We start from the raw sequence: 22,300 nt of genomic DNA, 5'->3' as shown, positions 1-22,300 counted from the left end.
ATATCTCCATCAGGCTTGGGGAGGCAGAAAGATGGGGGTGTTCTCTGGGAGTTGAACCATGAGCAGATGAGGTTTGAGTTGAGTTGGTTCTCTGTACACATTCCACCTCTAGGCCTTTGCTCTGGCTGGTCTCTCTGCCTGTGATTACAAGCCAATGGACACCCGCTCACCTTTCCTCCTTCCAACAACCCATCCTGAGAAGTATGTTTTCTTCTCAGGTGGTGGGACACGTTGCATTAAAGTTCTCAGGTCAAGGCTGTGGGCATGCATCACTAGAGGCCAGGCAGCTGCTCACCACAAGGCCATGATGGCCAGCTCACCTCCATGCATTGGCAGTAGGTGACCATGCAGATGACGTGCATGATGAGCACCGGCCCTACTGGAAGGCGTGGAGCCCTGGAACTGGGGTCATGCCCGGAGACATCACCCCACCCCAGGCCTTGGAGGCCGGGACTTTGGACTGCGGCACCCCAGCCTCCAGAGTCCCTCTTCTAGTCCCTCCCCCACATTCCTGCCACGGTATACCTTCTGTAATGCAGATATGACCAGTCACTGTCCACTCTCAAATTAGCAAGAACTTACGTCCATATGAAGATTTGTACATGAATGTTTATAGCAGCATTAGTCGTTAGCATTAGCCAAAAGGTAGAAGTAACTCAAGTCTCCATAAGCTGATGAACGAATAAACACAATGTGGTGTATTCACGCAATGGAGTAGCATTCGGTCCTTAAAAAGGAATGAAGTTATGATACATGCTACTACACGCATGACCCTTAAAAACCTTATGCTCAGTGAAGGAAGCCAGACAGAAAAGTCACAGATTGTGTGATTCCATTCATATGAAATGTCTAGAACAGGAAAATTTGTAGGGACAGAAAGTGGATTAGTGGTCACTTAGGGCTTTTTTAGGGCTGGAGGTAAGGGGAATGGGAGATGTCTTGTTATCTAGTGCTGCTATAACAGAAATACCACAACTGGGTGGCTTTAACAATCAGTAATTAATTTTCTCACAGTTTAGGAGGCTAGAAGTCCAAACTCAGGGCACCAGCTCTAGGGGAAGGCTTTCTATCTCAGCCAACTCTGGAGGAAGGCCCTTGTTTCTTTGAGCTTCTGCTCCCAGGTGGTCTTCATGTAGCTTGGCATCTCTCTTCCCTCATCTCTGCTTCTTTTGCTTGTTTGTTTAATCTCTTTTCCATCTCAATAGAAATTGATTTAAAACACACCCTACACTAATCCCATCTCGTTAACATAACAAAGACAATCCATTCCCAAATGGGATCAAAACCACAGGCGGAGGTTAGGATTTACAACACATATTTTGGGGGGACACAAGTCAATCCAAAACAGGGGAGGATAGCTAAAGGGTAGATTTTTTTGTTGTTTTTTTTTTTTGAGGGGATAAAAATGTTCTCAAATTGACCGTGGTGATAGTTGGCACATATCTGTGAATATACTAAAAGCCATTGACTTGTACACTTTAAATGAGTGAAATCCATAACAGGTTAAAAAAAAAAAAGTAATAACTGCCGAGTGCCTCTGTCATGGGTTTCCCAAACTGCAGCACACATGTCCCCAAGGGGAGGCACAGGTGGAGGCTGTGAAGCCTGCAACTAAACAGCCAAGCATCGGATCAGGCCTGGCAGTGGGTGAGAAGTGAAATGTTTTGGGGGAGTTTTTATTTCCGTTACTGAAGTTCCCAGGAATGCTGAAGGCGAAAGGCCCAGGGTGGTATCTGGCAGCTGCCTGGTAAGGGGTCTGGCCCAGCTGCCTGTGGTGGGGTGGCTGCCTAGCCTCCTTGGTTTCCTGAAACCTGGGCAAGAGGGTGTCTGGGAGGGAGGAGGAGGGCAAGGAGTAGCTAGCCACCTGTCACCTGGGGTGGTGGTTGGGAGGAAGGGGGACAAGCTGCCTGCCTTCTCCAGCCCTGGCCTCCTTCCTTCCTGTTCCATAGGTCTAGCCTAAGGACCCATCTCACAGGAGAGGAGGTCACAGGGCGTCAGAGAGGCAGGCTTACCTTACTCCTCGGTGGGCCTGAGGTGAGGCAGCCAGAGGAGGGGAAGCCGGGCCTTAACCACCCCCTCCAGGGTCAGCTGAGTCCAAGGCTGTGGGCGCTTGCCCTCCCAGCTGATCCACTGTCCAGAACTCTGCAGCTATGAGGAAGCCAAGCAGTGAGGAGGCCGAGCAAGGAGCTTCCAGGAGAAATCAAGGAGGAGGGGGCTCGTTTAGGGTACCTTTTGGCTTCCTGCTTTCCCAAAATTCACTGCCAGGCTCTGTGTCCCATGACTGCCTTTAAGGCCAGCCAGCCCACGCAGAGGGGATGGTTCAGGGCCCCAGGGGTGGCCCTACAGGCTGTGCTGTGCACTCCCCAAGGCCAGGGGGCGCCATCACAAAGGTGACCACATGTGTCCTGGTGGCTCCCTGCACCACTGGTGCCCTACCTTCTTGGGTCCCTTCCCCTCATTCCCTCACTCACAAATCTGGCCTCCCCAGCTCCGCACCCAAACCCATGCTTCATTTACTCATTTGTTCATTCAGTAGGTATTTATTAAGTGCCAGAACACTGTGTTAAGCGCTGGGATGCAGCAGGGGTCAAGACAGTTATCCTGGCTGAAGTTGTTCACAGTCTCGTGGGCTGCAAGGGAGACTGACATTAAGCAGACATGTAGAAGCTCGCTTGACAAGCCTCCAAATAACCCACAGCCTGGAGCTGAGGAGACCCCAAATGTTCATGGTCATTGGGTCCTTCTGCAATCCACCACTGCATGTCTGTTTTTATCTAGCATTCTGGAACCTGCCTACTCCCAGTTCCAGTTGTGTCAGAACAAAGGACTTCTACTGAGTAGACACTTTAGCCACTTACATGGTTAACGATGAGTACTTGACAGGGGAAGTGAGAGTGTGTAACATGGGGATCTGATCCCATTTTAGCAATCTGGGAGGGCTTCCCAGGAGAGGTGACTTTTAATCTGAGTTGGGAAGGATACCTAGGAGTCCACCCAGAGTTGGGGAGGACAAGAAGCCTCTCAGGCCCCTCACCAACCTCAGCTTGCTCAGCCACAGTCAGACAACTCACGCCCCACGGCTGTGACCAGGATGTGACACAGAGACACTTTCTCCCTACCCATGTCACATATACACACTCATACACACACAATGACAGACACAGGAATGCTCAGCAGCAGGACCCTTCTGTTGCCTGCTCCCAGCCTCTCTGATTTCCATCATCTCCTTTCTCCCGGCAGTCATACTTCCTGCGTTCAGATTCCAGCTTCATATTTACTTGCTGTGTGACCCTGGGCTCCCTGACACAGTTTCTCAGCTGTAAATGAGGGCAATAACTCTCCCCGCCTCTCAGGGTTATTAAGAGGGCGAAAGGTGATGATTTCCAAGCACAGTGCCGTCCTTCAAATGTGGTAGCTGTCTTATGATCTCTCACTTTGGCCTTGCTCTGGCCCCACCTGTCTGCCTTCTGTAGGGGCCCTGCCTCTTCTCCCAGCTCACTGCACCCTCCCCCCATTCCACCTGAGCCTTCTTTCTCTCTCCTCCCTCCTTCCTGAGTCTGAGACCCAGAAAACCTGAGGTGCTGGGGAAGGGGAAGGGGCAGCCAGTTCCCGGAATAGAAATGTCACCTGGCTTAGAGTCTCAGGGGGCTTATACCCAGTCTGAGAACCCAGCATAGCCCCACACAGATCCCAAAGTAACCACTGTGTCAAAACCCCATCCTGGAAACACACTTGGCTAGGTTAGGCCACTTCCTGAGCCTCAGTTTCCCATCGGTAAACTAGCAAGGGAAAGGATTGGCCCAGGTGCCCTCAGAGTCCTCTTCAGCGTGGACGTTCTGGGGTCTAAGTCCACCCCCGGGGGCAGGCGGCATGTGGAGAGCACCTCACAGACATAGGCTTGAACCCTGGGGCTTCCTCTAATTTTCTGGGTGAGTTTCGAGAAGTCATTTCTCTCTGAGCTTTGGTCTCCTCATAGGTAAGATGAGGCCGGCAAGGGCCTACTTGCCTCACAAGGCTGTTTGGAGGTAACAATGGAGAAGAGGAATCAAAAAAGTGCCTTGAGAATTGTTAGCCAGTCAGGGAATGGGCACCTTCAACAGCCAGCCAACTTCACCCATTGGCCAGCAGATGGCGCCATTGCAGCGTCAGGGGCTGGGTCCTACAGCTGTTCCAGGCTCCAGCCCCCGCCTCCAGCCTCTTTTTGGATGGGACCTTTGTTGAGCATGACCAAACTCTGTCTAGAATGTTAGTTAAAAGCCCAAACTTTGGGGCCGTGTGAACTCCTGGATGGCATCTCCCCTTTTGGGATTATCAGAAGGATTAAGGCAATGTAGAATACAAAGACTCCTGCATTGCTCAGTAATGCAACTATTACATTTGACCTGAGAGAAAAGCTCTCTCTAACCTGACACCCTCTCCAGCATTCCCTCCCAAGCTGCCTGCACTTCAGTCACACAACATGAGCTACATCCGTGTCCACTCGTGTCACCAGGCTTTTGCCCATGCCCTCAGCCCGCGGTCCAGAATGTTCTCCCCTCTCCTGCTTTGTCACTTCCAAGAAAATGCAAGACTTATTGGGGCTTTTTTCTAATTCTATGTTTACGACTTTTTTGAGATATAATTTACATATCATAAAATGCACCCATTTTAAGCGTACAATTCAACAATGTTCACAAGTTGTGTTCAAGACTTGATTTTTAAAATCCTGCATCTCCAATTACACCTGTCTCCTGAGTCCCAGACTCTTTATCCAACTGCCTCTTGGATATCGCCACTTGGCTATCCCCCCACCCTGTCAACTCAGCACATCCTCAACCAAACATCATTGTCCTCCTTGCCTTCTCCTCATCGGGTGCTTCCCATCTCTTTCTTTGGCTTCTCCAGGCCAGCAATCCTATCTTTTTTCTCTGTGTTCTCAGCACTCTGCTCAGGACCTAGCACACACTAGGTGCTCAATAAACGTTTGCCAAACAAATTAACAAAATACATCAGCATCTTCATCACCTTGTTACCTTCACATCCCACCCTCACATTCCACTTGCTAAACATCCCTCTTGAATCTCCCTCAGAACTGTCAGTCTGGAGTCCACCCCTATCCAGAGCCCTGAAACTTCAACCTCACGCTTTCACCCTATGTTGTTGCAGGGACCTCCTCCCTACGTTCCCCCACACCTGCCTCAGTCTTTCCACCTCTGGTCTTTGTTCTCCTCTCTGGCCCTAGAGTGACTTCTCAATAAAGCACATCTGATCTTGTCACCCTTTCTCTAAGAACATGCTCCCCACCCTGCCACAATGAGGTGCAGACGCTCTAATCTAACATGTGCAGCCCCTCAGAATTTGGTCCCAGCTCACCTTTCCAGCCTTGACATCGTCCGTCTCTCCTCTCCAACTCTTCCAGGCTTTAACCCAACCCAGTGCTGTCGAGTCGATTCCGACTCATAGCGACCCTATAGGACAGAGTAGAACTGCCCCATAGAGTTTCCAAGGAGCGCCTGGCGGATTCGAACTGCCGACCCTTTGGTTAGCAGCTGTAGCACTTAACCACTATGCCACCAGGGTTTCCATAACTGGTAAAGCAGGGATTTGAACCCAGGTCTAAGCTGTATGTCAAGGCCCTTCTCTTAACTGCCATGCCAAGCTGCCCCTCCTTCCAGGCTTTAGACACCCCAAACCACAAGAGCAGTATGGCACCCTGGCTGGAAGGCAGGTCTTGAGTCAGTCTGGCTGGAGTTCACATCTCAGCAGCTGCGCCTCTCTGAGCCTCAGTTTCCTCATCTGCAGAATGGGAGCAATAAGAGCACCAACCTCTTACAATTGTTGTGAGGATTAAACGAGCTGATGTAGGCAAAGCACCTACTACTACTAGGCCTGGCACACAGTCAGGACTCAATGCTTGTTAGTTTTCTGGCTCCCCAAGCCCCCCGACTTCTTGGCCCCAGAGTTCATCTTCATAGCCTGTCTTTCCCCCTTTCTCTCCACCAGGGGTGCTGCAACCCTTTCACAAAGCCCGGGGGGCAATCTGCTCCACCTGGGAGGCCTGCTCCAGGTCCCTAATCAGCTTTCGTCAGACCATCCTCATCTCAGAATTTATCACAGTACGACCCCTCTTGCCACCTCCCCCAGGGCGAATCCAACACCAGGTCTTATTCATTTACCTCCCAAATGCCTCTCAACTGCCTCTCCTTCTCTCTATCCCCACTGCCGCCATCCTCCCACAGGCACCATCGCGTGCCCCTGCTTCCACTCTGCAGCTCCAGTGTTCTTCCCAACATGCACATCTGCTCTCATGGCCCCTCCTCTGCAACCCTTTATTGGCTTCCAAGCATGGTCCACTAGGCCTTTCAGGCTCTGCCCCCTCCCCTGCCACACAGTGTACCCTGTCCCTTCTGCCCTCTGGGCTCTAGCCACCCTGGCCTCAGGAGCACCCTGCCCCCTTCCACCTGAGGGACCTTGGCATGTGTTGTTTCTTTCCTCTGGGAGCCGTTTTCCCTCCTCCCTCGCCCCTTATCAAACTCCTTCAGTCCCAGTCTTCTCAGAGGAGTCTTTCCTGACCCTCACACCACCACTAAATGAAGATCTCCCGTGGTCTATCTTCCCAGCACTCTGCACTTCCTCTTCTTAACCCTTATCGCAGTTTGCAATTAAATATTTGAGTGGCTATTAGATAAATATCTGCCTCCTCCATGACCTATGAATGCTTCCTGAGAGCAGAAGCCATGGATGTCTTGTTTCGTTGTGTTCCCAGTGGGCTGGCATATCCCAGTGGAATGGCTGAATGGAGTCCTGCTATTTCCTTATGTGTCTCTCTTGCCCCTCTGCTCCCTTGTTAGGTCCCCAAGGGCAAGGCTGTGAGGCAGGTCTGTATTCCCAGAACGATCCTCTACCTCACCTTGGCCTGGAACATTGTACGGGGTCAACAAACGTTGCATGGATGATTACATTTTTTTCTTGGCTAATAATTTAACTGTGCTTAAAGTTAAACGTTAAAGTGTTATGATTAAACTGTGTTGTAATAAAATATCGACAATAATAATACCTACAGTGGGTATTAGAGCTGGTGGCTGCTACCCAATAATTCCTCCAGGGGAGCATGTTCTTTGACCACAACCATCTCTGCAGGCCTTTGCAATTCACTCTCTCAGCCCTGATCAATGGGTCTCCACAATGACCTTATGAGACTGGCAGGGCAAAAAACCAAAACCAAATCTGTTGCCATTGAGTTCATTCTGACCTATGTCAACCTGATGTGTTACAGGGTAGAGGGGCTCCATAGGGTTTTCTTGGCTGTGATGTTTACAGAACAAGGAGTCCCGGGGACATAGTGGCTAAGTGTATGGCTGCTAACTAAAAGGCCAGTGGCTTGAACTCACCAGCCACTCTGCGGGAGAAAGATGTGACAGCCTAGGAAACCCTACTGAGCAGTTCTATTCTGTCCTATACAGTTGCTATGGGTTGGAATTGACTCAACAGCACACAATAACAACAACTCTTTATGGAAGCAGGTCTCCAGGCCTTTCTTCCATGGTGCCACTGGGTGAGTTCAAACTGCTAATCTTTAGGTTAGTAGCCAGTCTCAAATTACTTGTGCCACCCAGGGACCTATTGGCAGGGAAATGGCACTGTTTTCCCACTTTTACAGAAAAAAAAAAAAAAAAAAGAGTTTAGGAAGATTAAATGCCGTGCTCCCCAGGTGGCCAAGCTGGAGCTCAAACCCAAGCCTTCTGAGTCCAAGCCCTGTGACTTTCCACTCCATCCCTCCCAAGCCTGGATTTTAAGCTCCATGTGGGCAGATACAACATGTCACCCCACCGTACCCCAGTGCCTAACATAGTACCTGGCTAGGAAGGGGAGGCCTGGCAATGGCTGTTGAATGAATGCATGAGTGAATGAATGCTTCCTGTAAAGAAACCACACCAACACCCCCTGCACCCAGACACCACTCACAGCTGCTTTCTCTGGCCAGGGGTCTATCTGGGTGGGTTCAAACTCTCAGCTGGGAGCCCCAGAGGGGAGGAGGATGACGGGCCTAGGCAAGATGAAGGCAAGTCACATAGGGCCACACCTCCTCAGTACAGCACTTTACAGTTTGCAAAGCCCTCTCGCTCACTGTCTCTGATTGGGATCTCGAAATAGCTCTGTAAGTAGGCAGGGCAGAACAAATAAACAAACGAACTGAAAAAAAAAAAGAACGGGAAATATTTTCTGCCCTCTTTGCCAAGTCAATATGTGTATTCCTTATAAACAGTTGAGAACTGTGCTGTCCAGTTCAGTAGCCACTAGCCACATGTGGTCATTTCAACATAAATTCTAATTAATTAAAATTAAAAATTCCCTTCCTCCGTCACACTAGCCATGTTTGAAGTGTTCAATAGCCACACGTGGCTGGTGACTGCCATATTGGATGGAGCAGATAGAGAACATTTCCATCATTGCAAAAAGTTCTGTTGGACAAAACTGATTTATTACATACAAATAAGCAAAAGGAAGGGGGAAAAAAAGCCAGTCTGTAATTCCATTTCCCAAAGAAAACTACTGTTAACATTTTGGGGTAGATATCTCTAGCTTTTTCTATGGGTATTATATTTTGTTTTTCAAACAAAAATTAATGCTGGGTTAATACTGTACAAACTGTTTTATGGCCTGTTTTTCTTACTTATCAAAGTATATAGCTATCTTTCCTATAACACCTTTTTTAAACACTGGCCAAGTATTTATATGACTACCATAATTCATTTTCCAGATTCTCTATTCACAGGTATTTGTGTTGCCTTCCAAATTTTTAAACTATCAGAGCAACTATTTTTAATTTTTTTCAACATTTTACAGTATAAGAGCTACACTTTATTTTGAAATCACTTCATAACTTTTGTAAAAGTGATATGTGCTCATTATAGAAAACTAATAAAATATGTAAAGTACAAAGAAGAGAAAAACTTCCAAAGCTCTCCCCTGAAAAGAATCACATTTTCTTTCAACTTTTTACTGTAAGATTTTCAAACATACAGAAAGGGTGAAAGAGTAGCGCAACGAACACCCATACACCCACTACCTGGACTCAGCAATTGAGATTGCCACGTTTTAGACATGTTGAGGCTGTCTTTCTGAGCATTTGACTAGGTCTAACTACATAAAATATACACATATACATACAAGAAGGAGATCACGCTTCACGTGTCATTCTGCATGCAAGCTGGCTTTTTAAAATATTTTCATTTAATAATATATTGTAAATATCTTCTCAAGTTTCACTAAATGTTCTTCTATGACATGTTTAATGGTCCCTTAGTGTCCATAAGAAGCCCTGGTGGTACAGTGGTTAAGCACTCGGCTGCTAACAGAAAGGTTGGCGGTTCACAGATGTGGCAGGCTGCTTCCATAAAGATTCAAACCTTGGAAACCCTACAGGCGGGGCCGGATTACCCAATAAGCAAGGTATACACGGGTTTACTTGTTTGCGTTTGCTAATCTGTGGTGAACAATTTCACCTGTTTTTCACCACATCCGTGAAGTTGTTCACTACAGATTAGTAAATAAACACAAGCCTGTGCATGCCTTGCTTAAGGTAAGCTTAAGGTAAGGTAAGCTTAAGGTAAGGTAAGCTTACTGGCTAATCCCCCCGCCTATGGGGCAGTTCTACTCTGTCCTGTAGGGTCACTATAGGGCCACTATGAGTCAGAATCAACTTGATAGCAATGGGTTTAATATCCGTTGGAGGAGCCTCGGTGGCACAAGTGTTAAATGTTTGACCCTAACCAAAAGGTCAGTAGTTTGAACTCACCCAGAGGCTCCATGGGAGAAAAGACCTGGCAATCTGCTCCTATAAAGATTACAGCCTAGGAGACGCTATGGGGCAGTTCTACTCTGTCATATAGGGCCGCTATGAGTCAGAATTGACTTGATGGCACACAACAACAGTATCCGTCGAGGAGTCCCTGGGTGGTGGAAACGGTTAAGCGCTGGACTATTAGCCCAAAGGTTGGCAGTTCAAACTCACCCAAAGGTGCCTCGGAAGACAGTCTTGGTGATCTGTTTCTGAAAGGTCACAGCTTTGAAAACCCTTTAGAGCAGTTCTACTCTGCACACATGGAGTCGCCATGAGTTGGAGTCGACTTGGTGGCAACTAACAACAGCAAAGTGGCTGCTGTGTGAGTTAGTCATAATGTTCATAATCAACGCCCTGGAGTTGGATATTGGTGTTGTTTCCAATTTTTCATTACAGGAAAAAACAAAGTTCAGCGAACATCCCTGCATCTTTCTGCCTTTGGGTAATGACCCCTGGAGGGTGAATGCCTGGGCTGGAATTAGTAGTCAAGGGACAGGCAGATTCTCTGCAGATGCTACACCCTGACTCATTCCCCGAAGGTTGTAGGGATTTACAGGCCCGCTGGTAGAGCATGTCGTTGTTGTTCACTGCCATCCCGTCAGCTCTGACTCGCGGTGACCCTGGTCCTGTGCTCTGTTCACAGTCATTGGCATGTCTGAGTCCAGTTGGACAAGGCTCTGTTGTTACCCATAGGATTTTCATCAGCTGATTTTTTGGAAGGCGATCACCAGGCCTTTCCTCCTATTTTGTCTTTGCCGGGAAGCTCTGCTAAAACCTGTCCACCATGGATAGCCCTGCTGGTATCTGAAACCTTGATAGCATAGCTTCCAGCATCACAGCAGCACGCAAGCCACCACATTGTGATGCACTGTGTATGACAAACACGCGAGAAAGCCCATTTACCCACATCCTCACCAAAGCTGGGTTTTGTCAATATTTTTAACCTTAGGACAATTATTTTTTGTTGTTGTTATTGCTGACAAGATACACGGCAGAACATACATCAATTCAACGATTTCTACGGATACAGTTCAGTGACATTGATTACATTCCTCAACTTGGGCAACCATTATCACCCCCTTTTCCAAATTGTTCCTCCCTCATTAACATAAACTCACTGCCCCCCCCCAAGTTTCCTATCTAATGTTTCCAGTTGCTATTGTCAATTTTATTCCATATAGATAGGTCTTACAGAGCAGAATGCTCAAGGCAGACATTCTTTGCAAGTTAAAAAAAACTATTGTTTGATTTTAAGAAGATATTTTGGGTTTAAGGTCTAAAGTGCGCCATTATGTTTTAAAATTATTTATCTTCATCTCTGCCTCTCCCATCAGCAATGATCTTTTTCAAGGCAATGTCTTATTCCTCTTTTTTTTAATGATTTTTATTGTGCTTTAAGTGAAAGTTTACAAATCAAGTCAGTCTCTCACACAAAAACTCATATACACACTCCCAATTACTTCTTCTAATGAGTCAACCTGCTCTCTCCCTCCACTCTCTCTTTTCATGTCTATTTCGCCAGCTTCTAACCCCCTCCACCCTCTCATCTGCTCTCCAGGCAGGAGATGCCAACATAGTCTCAAGCATCCATGTGATCCAAGAAGCTCACTCCTCACCAGCATCCCTCTCCAACCCATTGTCCAGTCCAATCCATGTCTGAAGAGTTGGCTTCAGGAATGTTCCTGTCCTGGGCCAACAGAAGGTCTGGGGGCCATGACCACCGGGGTCCTTCTAGTCTCAGTCAGACCATTAAGTCTGGTCTTTTTACGAGAATTTGGGGTCTGCATCCCACTGCTCTTCTGCTCCCTCAGGGGTTCTCTGTTGTGTTCCCTGTCAGGGCAATCATTGGTTGTAGCCAGGCACCATCTAGTTCTTCTGGTCTCAGAATGATGTAGTCTCTGATTCATGTGGCCCTTTCTGTCTCTTGGGCTCATAATCGCCTTGCGTCCTTGGTATTCTTCATTCTCCTTTGATCCAGATGGGTTGAGACCAATTGATGCATCTCAGATGGCTGCTTGCTAGCGTTTAAGACCCCACATGCCACTCTTCAAAGTGGGATGCAGAATGTTTTCTTAATAGATTTTATTATGCCAATTGACTTAGATGTCCCCTGAAACCATGGCCCCCAGACCCCTGCCCCTGCTACACTGGCCTTTGAAGCATTCAGTTTATTCAGGAAACTTCTTTGCTTTTGGTTTAGTCCAGTTGTGCTGACCTCCCCTATATTGTGTGCTGTCTTTCCCTTCACCTAAAGTAGTTCTTATCTACTATCTAATTAGTGAATGCCCCCTCCCACCCTCCCTCCCTCCCCTTTCTCGTAATCACAAAAGAATGTTTTCTTCTCAGTTTAAACTATTTCTCAAGTTCTTATAATAGTGGTCTTATACAATATTTATCCTTTTGCAACTGACTAATTTTACTCAGCATAATGCCTTCCAGTTTCCTCCACGTTATGCAGTGTTTCACAGATTCCTCACTGTTCTTTATCAATGCGTAGTATTCCATTGTGTGAATATACCATAATTTATTTATCCATTCATCCGTTGATGGGCACCTTGGTTGCTTCCATCTTTTTGCTATTGTAAACAGTGCTGCAATGAACATGGGTGTGCATATATCTGTTCGTGTAAAGGCTCTTATTTCTCTAGGATATATTCCAAGGAGTGGGATTGCTGGATCGTATGGTAGTTCTATTTCTAGCTTTTTAAGGAAGCGCCAAATCGATTTCCAAAGTGGTTTTACCATTTTACATTCCCACCAGCAGTGTAGAAGTGTTCTAATCTCTCCACAGCCTTTCCAACATTTATTATTTTGTGTTTTTTTGAATTAATGCCTTATTCCTTTTTTTTAAAAGAATAAGTAGTTAGGCAAGTGTAGATGCTCAACTAGTGTATGTCAAGCATATGTTTGTTCCACCTCATAGATGGAGCCCAGGGAGAGGAGTGGCACGGAGAATACAGTGGAATTCATCTTAGTGTGGAGTTAGGTTTTAAAGTTGGCCCGTAAACAAAATACCCCATTCTCTTCCTTGGTGTTGCCTATGGAGGTGGCAGCCTTCACCTAGCCGGCATCACGGAGGGCTTCGGATCCCTCGTGGAGCCCAGGATCATCAAAAAGAGGACCAAGAAGTTCATCTGGCACCAGTCAGACTGATATGTTAAAATTAAGCCCAGAGGCATTGATAACAGGGTGCAGAGAAGATTCAAGGGCCAAATTTTGATGTTCAGCATTGGTTATAGAAGCAACAAGAAAATGAAGCACATGCTGCCTGGTGGCGTCCTAAAGTTCCTGGTCCTTAGTGTCACATGCTGCTGAAGTGCATCAAGTCTTACTGTGCTGAGATTGCTCACAAAGTTTCCCCCAAGAGCCACAAAGCTATCAGGGAAAGGGCAGCCCCACTGGCCACCAGAGTCACCAAACCCAATGCCAGACTGCACAGCAAACAGAGTAGACAGCTCATTTATCTGTTTTATTTGTGTTAAATAAAACCATAATTTTGAAAAAAAAAAAAATACCCCATAAACTTAAAAGTTTGCAAGTGGCCATACAACATAAAACCATCGGTCTTGGTTTGCCTGGAGCAGCAGACGAAGAAGGAGACCCAGGAATCAGAGAAGAAACTGGACTGCAGGTCTAACTGCCTCCATGAACTACTGCCTCCTTAGTCAAGAGACCAGAAGAACTGGATGGTGCCCAGCTATCATTACTGAACATTTTGATCAAGGAATCAGTAGCTGAATCCCGATTAAAAGGGGGAAAATGTGAAACAAAATTTAAATTCTTACAGAATCCAGACTTGTTGGATCTACTGAGAATGAAGGAACCTTCGCTTTCACTCTGAGAAAAATCTTTAAACCATAAACCGAAGTTATCCCCTGAAGTCATCTTTAAACTGAACAACTGCTTAGCTAAACTAGTAACGAATGTCTGCCATGAGAACTGCACTGTCTTAAAGAATTACCTATATGACATCAAATTGTCAATAGTAACTCTAAAGCATAGACAAGAATTGTAGGGAACACTGAGTTTAAGTCAATGACGGTGAAACAATACAGGTAGAGATAGTGAGAATGGTGACACAACGTGAAGAATATAACCAGTGTTATTGAATTGTACATGTAGAAATTGATGAATGGGTGTGTGTTCCGCTGTGCATATTTTCACCAAAATTAAAATAAAAAATACCCCATAAAATATCTGTTGAATGAGCAAATGCTTAAAAATCCATTAGGAAGACGTCACAGTGGATACCAACACATAGCCTCTCAGTTATTCAAACATTTTCATTCATTTAGTCATTTTCTGAGCACCTACTAAGAGCCAGGTGCTGTTCTGGGTGATACAGCAGAGAATAAAACAAAGTCTCTGCCTCATGGAGCTGGTAGGAGAGACATATGATAAACACATGAATAAGAAAATACATGCTATGTCTGGTGGTGATGGGCACTAGGAAGACAAGTAAAGCAGGAGAGGGGGCTAGAGATGGGCAGGTGTGAGGGAGGATGGGGTGTTATCTTATATAGGCAGGCCAGGGGAAAAAACCTCTTTAATGAGGAGCAAAAGTGAGTCCTGTGGATGGATAAGTGGGGAAGAGCAGTCTACTCCAGGCAGACAAAACAGCAAGTGCAAAGGCCCTCGGGTGTCCTTGTGCTTGGCTATTTGAACAGCCAATGTGGCTAAAGGGAGAGAAGAAAGAGCAGTAGGAGATGAGGTGATGAAGAGGCAGCGCACAGCTCATGTAGGGCCTTGTAGGCCATGGAAACATTTTAAGATTTTCTCCCAGCAAGACGGGAATCATTGCAGGGTTTGAATAGAGAAACGACATGATCTAACTCATATTTTTAGAAGAGCTCTTTGGCTACTACGTGAAGAATAGAACGTGGAGGAAGGAGCAGGGGCGGAAGTAGGGAGCCCCTTGGGAGCCCCATTTTTTACACGAATCCAAGTAAGAGATGATGGTGCCTCAGGCACGGAGAGTAGAAGGTAGAGCTGGTGGGATTTGTGATGAGGGAATAGGAGAGGGAAGTCAAGGATGACCCAAGCTGTGGCCTGAGCAACGGGAAGGATGGAGTTGCCATTCGCTGAGATGGGAAGACTTAGGGAGCATCAGGTTTGGGGGTAAAAAATTAAGAGTTCAGTTGTAGATACATGAAGTTTTGGTTTCCTATTGGATGTCTGAGCAGAGATGTTTAGGACGTAGCTGAATGTGTGAGTCTGGAGTTGAGAGGTGAGGTCTGGGCTGGCCCGACAAAGCTGGCTGTCAGCAGGATATTGTTAGCTGCCACGCAGTTGGCTCTACCTCATGATGACCTTGTGTGTAACAGATGACCTTGTGTGTAACAGAACAAAACGTTAGCATCTTCATAATCATCGGTGTGTTTGAGTTCATTGCTGGCGGCTGGTGTGTCAATCCATTTCACTGAGGGTTTCCCTCACCTTTGCCGGCCCTCTACTTTACCAAATATGATATCCTTTTCTAGCGATTGGTCTTTCCTGATGACGTGTCCAAAGTAAGTGAGCCAAAATCTTGCCATCCTTGCTTCTAAGGAACATTCTGGTTGTATTTCTTCTAAGACTGATTTGTTTGTTCTTTTGGCAGTCCACAGTATATTCAATATTCTTCACCAGCACCAGAGTTTGAATGCATCAGTTCTTTCATCATCCTTTTTTACTATCCGAATTTCGGCAGGCTTATAAGGCAATTGAAGAGACTATGCCTTGGGTCAGGTGCACCTTAGTCATCAAGGTGACATATTTGCTTTTTAAAAAACTTTAAAGATATCTTTTGCCATAAATTTGCCCAATACAATACATTGTTTGATTTCTGCACTGCTGCTTCCATGGGCATTGAATTATCCAATTAAAAAAAAACCTATGTAAAACAACAAGATCACACTTGAATGTGACAAAAACAAAAATCCTCACAACTGGACCCATAAAAAACATTTTGATAAATGGAGAAAAAAATTGAAGCTGCCATGGAGGCAGCAGTCAAGAAATCATCAGTACGTAAACCAAAAAAATCAAACCCATTGCCGTTGAGTTGATTCCAACTCATAGTGACCGTTAGGACTGAGTAGAACTGCCCCATAGGGTTTCCAAGGAAAGCCTGGTGGATTCGAACTGCTGACCTTTTGGTTAGCAGCCAAACTTTTAACCACTATGCCACCAGGGTTTCTGATCATTACATAGAATGTATTTAAAGCCTGGAGACCAGATGAGAACACCCGGGAAGTGAGCATAGACAGAAGAGCAGGGGACCAAGTGCTGACTTCCAGGGTGCTCCAGCATGGGAAAGCTGGGAAGACAAGGAAAAACCAGCAAAGAACACTGAAAAGGGATCCTGGGAGGTGGAAGGAGAACCAATAGAGTGGAGTCCAGGAAGAGACGTGATCACCTTGTCAGATGCTGACAAGAGGCCAAGGAAGATGAGGACTGAGAATTGACCATTGGGTTTCCCAGCGTGAGGTCATTGATGACTTTGACAAGAGCAGTTTCAGTGGAGTGGCATGGGCAAAAGTCCAACTAGAGTGAGTAGAAGAGAGAAAGGGAAAAGAGGAATTAAGACAGCTCTTCTAGAAAACTCTGAGAAGTTGGGCTGTAAAGGGAAGCAAAGAAAAGTGGCTGCAGCCAGCGCGTGCGCGCGCGCACGCGTGTGTGTGTGTCTAAATTGGGGGAAGTCACCACATGCTTATGCATTAATAGGAGTCCTTGAATGGAACAAATTGTTAAATGCTTGGTTAGTAACCAAAAGGTTAGAAGAATCTACCCAGAGGCACCTTGGAAGAAGGGCCTGGTGATCTATTTTCGAAAGGTCACAGCCATTGAAAACCCTGTGGAGCTCTGACACACAGAGTGTTGCCATGAGTCGGAATTGACTGGATGGCAACTGGTTTGGTTTTTGTGTGTGTGTGCTGATGAGAAGAAGCCAGTAGAGAAAGAGGATGTTCCAGGAGAGACGAGATGGCTGGGTGATGCCATGGAGTGGGCAAGGGAGGATGGAATGTGGTGCCCCAGTGAAGGATGTGGCCTTGGAAGCTCACGCAGGGCATCCACGGAGGAGAGGCAGAGAAAGGGCACAGATGATGACAGGTAATCATAGGTGAAGGTGGAAGTCTGGGGAAGTTTCCTTCTGTCTTCTCGGTGAAATAGGAAGTGAGTTCATCTGTTAGTGGATAGTGAGTGCAGCAGACTTTTTCTATACGGTTGTTCCAGATTGCTGTGGCTTCTGCTGACCACCAAATGAAATGGCTGGCTTGTATCTAGGGCCACACAGTATTAAAGACTTTTGAACACTAAATTCACATTCAGCATGGCCAGAGCCCTCACTCTGCGGGAGGAGTGTGGGAAAGGGGACCAACTAGGGGAACATTGGAAACCCTGGTGGCGTAGTGGTAAAGTGCTACGGCTGCCAACCAAAAGGTCAGCAGTTTGAATCCGCCAGGCGTTCCTTGGAAACTCTATGGGGCAGTTCTACTCGGTCCTACAGGGTCGCTATGAGTCAGAATTGACTCGACGGCACTGGGTTTTTTTTTTTTTTAGGACATCAGAGTTGGCTGGGTCCCCATAGATCACCTAATCCAACACCCTTATTTTACAGATGTGCAAACTGAAGCCAGAGAGGTTCAGTGATTCGCCCAAGATCACACAGCAGAATCCTTCTCATGGTCATCTTCACTGTTGTCAGTACTCTCGTGTTCAAGTCACCTAGCCTGTGTCGATCACTCCCTGCTGCCACACTGCATCTCATTGCATCTCCACAGCCTCTTGAATGTGGCCACTCTCATTATTTTCACCCTACAGGTAAGAAAACGTCACGGCGCAGGTAAGGTCCAGCTTGGGAGACACCCTCTGTAAAACTCTTGAGTGGAGATCTCACACGGAGCCTCTCAACCTCAGATACAAAGCAGAAGGGGGCTCCCCTCGAAACCTGAAAGCAGTAAAGTTACGACCAATAAAGGGAAGTCCTGCTTTGCACAGAGGGGGGACTGGCTAAAAATACTAGTGACTTCAAGAAGTATTTAGATGAATTCATAGATAGTTGATCTTCACACAGCAGTTGAAGTAATCTTTTAAAAGCATAAATCAAACCACTGCACTGCCCTTAACTCTCCACCAAATAAAATCTAGACCCTTTGCCCTGGTGGCTTCCCCGCCCCTTCTCCGGTCCTTGGCTCCAGCCGCACTGCTCATCTTGCAGGCCCTCTCCCCCTCAGGGCCTTTGCACATGCCCTTCCCTCTGCCTGAGCCACTCTTCCCCCTGCTCCTTGCCTGGCTGGCTCTTTCTTTCTCATCCTCTAATCTTCAGCCTAAATGTTACCTCCTCCAGGGGGGTCTCTCTGCATGACCACCCAGCTGAATTGGTACCTGATCACTCTCTGTCTCGTCACCTTGTGGTTTGCTTCCTTGTCCTATCACAAATGACATTATTTTATTTATTTCTTTACTTCTTTTATGTCTATCTCCTGTTAGACAGTGAGCTATGAGGGCAAGGCCCTTATCTGTCTTGTTTATGCCTGTGTCCCCAGAGCCAGTTGGCACAGTGCTAGAATATGGTAGTTACTTATTCAGCACTATGTGCTGGTCACTGTCCTATTCTCTTTTATGTGAATTAACTCGCTCAGCCCTAACACATCAACCAACCCTATGAGAGATGTACTATCATCAACCTTATTTTATAGATAAGGAAACTAAGACACAGATTGGTTACCCAAGGTCACGTGGCTAGTGAATGGCAGAGATAGGATTAAAACCCAAGCAGGGGGGGCTCCAGAGTCCACACTCCTATCCACAACTCTCTACTCCCTCTCAAGTATTTACTGAGAAGGTCCTACATATACATCTGAGGAATGAATGAATGAATCGGTGAATAAATGAATCTGTAATGAGAGGCAAAGGGGCTGGTACAAAAGGCTCTGAAATCATGCAGATTCTAACTCTATTTAAAAAAAAAAAAAGACAGAACTTTCCTGAGAAAAGCCTCAAATATATAAGAAAAAGCTAAGCAACTTAATAGAAAAATGGCAAAAGGCTTAACAGGCAATTCACAGAAAAAGAAAACATAGTGTGAAAGGGAAGTGCAAATGCAGATGGGCATACCGAAAACAATGAAGAAGTCTGACAACATCAAGTGAGGGTGTGGAGCAACTGGAACTCTCACCACTGTAGTGGAAAAGGGGGACAGTGTAAATTGGTACAAGTGCTCTGGAAGAGAATTTGTAGCCTAAGCTGAACACATACTGAGGACCCACAATTACAATCTTAGGTATGTAACTTAGAGAAATTCCTACCCATATGTACCGAGAGACCTGTCTAGGGCTGATCATGGCAGCCCTACTGGTGATAGCAAAAAACGAGAAACAACCTATACATCCACTGGATGGAGAATGGATAAAGTAATTGAGGTCTATTTAAACAATGGAATACTACACAGCAGAGAATGAATGCATGACAATTTAAATGCAAAATCATAGATATATTTTAGAAATATAATGCTGCATAAAAAATCAAGTCAAAGAAAAGTGTATATGTATGATATTATTTATATAAAGGTAAAAATGAAACAATGCATTCTATAGGATCCATCCTTATCTGTCAAAACAATTTTTTTTCAAAGCAAGGGAATGGTGATCACAAAATTCAGCATAGTGTTTACCTCTAGAGAGAGCAGTGGACAGGATTGGAGAGGCACACACAGATGACTTCAATGATGCTGGTGAAGTTACAGTTCCTAAACTGGGGGGTGAGTTCACAGGTGTTTGTTTTCTTATTACACTTCATAAATGAGATATTCATCACACATTTTTGTATTCATTAAATTTTACATAACAAAAAAATTTTTTAACTGCTCTAGTTCAGCAGATTGATATAAGAAATGGGAGTGTGGATGGATTTATTAATTCAATCAACAAACATCTACCATATGCCAGACCTCCTCTTAGACACTAAGGGAAGATACAAAAAAGTACATAATCCAACTAGAGGAAGTGGCTCAAAACCAGAGCAGTTAAGAGCCCCTGCTTTGGAGCCAGAGAGATCTGAGCACAAATCCCAATTCTGCTACCTACACTAGCTGTGTGACCTTGGGCAAGTTACCTAACCTCCCTCTTCCTTAACTTCCTCAGCTATAAGGTAGAAATAATAATCATGGGGATGCTATGAGCCTGAGATAAAGCTATAAAGAACTGGGTCACCATAATGCTGAGCGTTTAGTTAGCGCTCAGTAAATATCGCTGTTTGTGCAAAGTGCTGAGGGGGTGGGATGGAGAGGAAGACGTCACTCTGCCCGGGTGAGCTTTGAATGGGAGGAGAAGGAGTCTGGATTTAACCCTGAAGGCACTGAGGAACTGCTGAAGGATTGAAGCAAGGCAGTGACAGAATCTGTGTCTTAGAAAGATCATCCTGACTACAGTGAGGGTGAGACTGGAGGCAAGAAAGCCATTTAGGAGGCTGTTAAAATAACCCAGGTGGCCGACGATGGGCCTGAACTAGAGTGCATGGGGACAAGAGGACTGGAAAGGAGACAGATTTGAGAGCAATTGACCAGTCTTGAAGGATGTATATGGGGGCGAGGGAGCCAAAATCACCTGGGACAATATCCTGCTGTGATGCCCCGAGACAGGGAACCCAGCAGAAAAAGCAGGTTGGCAGAAGAGGGAGCCAGATGATGAGCTCAGGGTTGGTCAAGTTGAGAAGAGGTGTTTGGAGGTCACCAAGTGGAGAGGTCCCCAAGGGGTGGCTGCATTTACACATCAGAGCTCAGGGCAGAGCTCAACTGGGAGATGGCAACCAGAGTGAGTGAGGTTGTTGGGGAGGGCATGGAGGGTGCCCAGGGAGCGTGTGCAGGAGGCTAAGGCTGACCTCTGAGGTGCCCATAATCCTAGAGGAGGAGAGGATGAGCTGGCGAGACCTTGAAGGAGCTACTAGGAAAGTAGGAGGAAAACAGGAATGTGAGGCCTCCCTGAAGCTGAGGGAAGAGTCTGGAGGAGGAGGGTATGGCCTGCCCTGGAGTTGGATGTCACAGAGAAGCCATTGAGGTAAGGGCTGAGACGAGGCCACCAGATCTGGCCATGGGGGTCATCAATGCCCTGGGCAGGAATATTTCCATGCTGTGGTGGGTACTGAATGTAGCTGGTTTGGAAGGGGGTAGGTGGAGAATGGGAGGATGGAATCAGTGTAGACAACTCTTTGAAGAAGCTCAGGGGTGAAAGGCCTTTCTCAACATACCCGGAGTGAATTATCACCCCTTCCATGTCCCTCACCGCTCCTGCTCACCCTACCCCTTCCATCTGCTCACCATACTACTCAGTGTTTATTCCTGGCTGGTTTGTAAACTCCAGGAGCAACAACCAGCAATCGTGCTAAGTGCATTATCTCATTCGAACCTTCTTTCAGTCCCAAGAAGTCTGTGTTTTTTCATCCCCATTTTCCAGATGAATAAACTGAGGGCCTGAGACCGTCAGGGATTTGCCCAAGACTGGGGATTCCATCCCTAACTTCTGGGTTGCAGTCATCTGAATCCCTGGTTCTCAATCTGCAGCCTGCAATGGAATCACCTGGGATGCAGACTCTTGGACCTCTAAACTCCAGAGACTCTGACTCAGCAGGTGTGAAACAGTGTCCCTGGATCTGAATGGTTAACAAGCACCCAGATGATCCTCCTGCAGGTGATGGGGTGGGGACCCCATCAATGAAACATCCACCCAACAGTGTGCTGCATGTATGGTGGAATTGCAGGCAGTGGTGTGGTGCTGGACCCCGAGGCTACTGGTTTCTGGCGATCAGTTAGGGCTCTGGCTGCAGCTGGGAGCGGGCTGGGGCTGGGGGAGGCGGAGGGTGGTAATAAAGAAACAACAGGAAGCTTGGCTTTTATTAGCCTGAGTACTCGCAGCTGCAGGTGAGTAATCTGATTTCTGCGGCGTACTGTTTTCTCCGCTGCCTGGCGGTTCCTCGACACCCACTCACCTGCCACCAGCCACGGGAGAGAGGGCAGGCGGGAGGGAGGGAGGATGGGCGTGGGGCCCCACCCGCCTGGGTCCGTCGCCCACGCCCACGCTGGCACACCCGCAGCCGCTGCCGCGCACCTGCTGCACTGCAGCAGGGAAGCTGGGCTAGGCGCTGGGGCTGAGGGTTGACGTGGATGCCCACTCGAGGCCCTAGGCAGCCACTTCTCCACCCCCTTCCACCGAGCTGCACTCCCACGGATCAGAAGGCCTGGTGCTATCTCCCAGCTTGGCGATTCACTTCTGAGCCTCAGTTGCTGCCTCTGAAAAATGGGGAGAATGTCCACCAATGTGTCATGCCAGGGAGATGAGCAAAGGGTTGCAAAAGTTATAAAGTGTAAACTTCCATGCCAATAGATAGAGGAGAGGCAAGTCTCCTAACTGCTCAGTGCCTCAGTTTCTTCATTTGTAAAATGGGAATGATAAACCCTCCCTTTTAGTAATCAGTTAAGGGCAGGTGTAGTGCCTGGAATGC

At 46.8% G+C, this 22,300-nt stretch overlaps 1 pseudogene; it reads left to right on the top strand.

The window, feature by feature from the left end:
* Nucleotides 1–410: 410 nt before the first annotated feature.
* LOC126071283 (60S ribosomal protein L32-like) lies at nucleotides 411–21,937 on the top strand (annotated as a pseudogene).
* Nucleotides 21,938–22,300: the final 363 nt, after the last annotated feature.

The sequence above is a fragment of the Elephas maximus genome, chromosome 3, assembly GCF_024166365.1.
Source record: "Elephas maximus indicus isolate mEleMax1 chromosome 3, mEleMax1 primary haplotype, whole genome shotgun sequence".
Lineage (NCBI taxonomy): Eukaryota > Metazoa > Chordata > Mammalia > Proboscidea > Elephantidae > Elephas > Elephas maximus.
This window is presented reverse-complemented; position numbering and strand designations above follow the sequence as displayed.